Genomic DNA, 1,277 nt, shown 5'->3' with positions numbered 1-1,277 from the left:
CACCACAACCAGCACAACCACCACCACAACTACCACCACCACCACTACCACTACCATAACCACCACCACCACCACCAGCACAACCACCACCACTAGAATTACTTGTAGTTCCTTCCTGTTGCAAATTTTGCGAATGTGTTTGCTCTTTCTTACATCACCACCACCAACACCACCACCACCAACACCACCACCACCAACACCAACACTACTATGACTCACCGCCACCGCTGCCGCCAACATCAATACTACCAGCACTAGTCTTCTATAATATCTGTAAGTCCATTTGTCACATTGGATTATCTTCTGTTGATGAGATCAATGCATTCATCTTTCATCTGATTTGTTAATCCCTTACACTGCTCCACCGGACACTCACACTCACCTGTAGTAGTAGTGGTGGTGGAAGTGATGGTGGCTGTAGTGGTGGTGGGGTGATGGTGGTTGTGGTGGTGGGTGTGATGGTGGTGATTGTGGTAGTGGTGGTTATGGTGATGGTGGTGGTTGTGGTAGTGGTGGTGGTGGTGGTAGTTGTGGTAGTGGTTGTGGTAGTGGTGGTAATGTTTCAACTGTTGTTGAAGTAGTAGTAGTAGTAGTAGTAGTAATAATAGCAGTGTCAGAAGCAGCAGGAGTAGTAGTTATAGTAGTGATGATGATGATTTGTGAGCTGGCAGAATCGTTAGCATGCCGGGCTACTATAGGCATAAGGCCTAAAATTTCCCAGTTATGAATAGCAAAACATGAAACCGGTAGACTATCATAATATTCTATTTTATAAAATATATGTTTTTGTTGTCTTGCAAATACTTGGTGACCCTGTCGGTACATGTGCCACTTAAAAGCACTCAGTCCACACTGTAAAGTGGTTGGTGTTTGGAAGGGCATCCAGCTGTAAAAACCTTACCAAAACTGACCTTGCCTATGCTTGTGCCATGCCATATAAAAAGCGCTACTGACCTTGCCTGTGCTTGTGCCACATAAAAAGCACTGAGTCCACTCTGCTGAGGGTGTTAGGAAGGGCATCCAACTGTACAAAAAAAAACTGCCAAAACAGTTACAGATGTCTGGCGCAGGATTCTGCCTGGCCGGCTCTTTAGAAACCATCCCATCTGTGCTAGCATGGAAGGTGGACGTTAAACGATGATGATGATGATTAAAAATATATAATTTGTGTGCATCTTTTTTTGTTATATAGATTTTTTTTACGAGAACACACCATCTGGGGGAAAACCTGTTCACTGAAATTCTTTACTACAAACACACACACACACACACATATA

The sequence above is a fragment of the Octopus bimaculoides genome, chromosome 28 (genome assembly GCF_001194135.2).
Source record: "Octopus bimaculoides isolate UCB-OBI-ISO-001 chromosome 28, ASM119413v2, whole genome shotgun sequence".
NCBI classification, from domain to species: Eukaryota; Metazoa; Mollusca; class Cephalopoda; order Octopoda; family Octopodidae; genus Octopus; species Octopus bimaculoides.
This window is presented reverse-complemented; position numbering follows the sequence as displayed.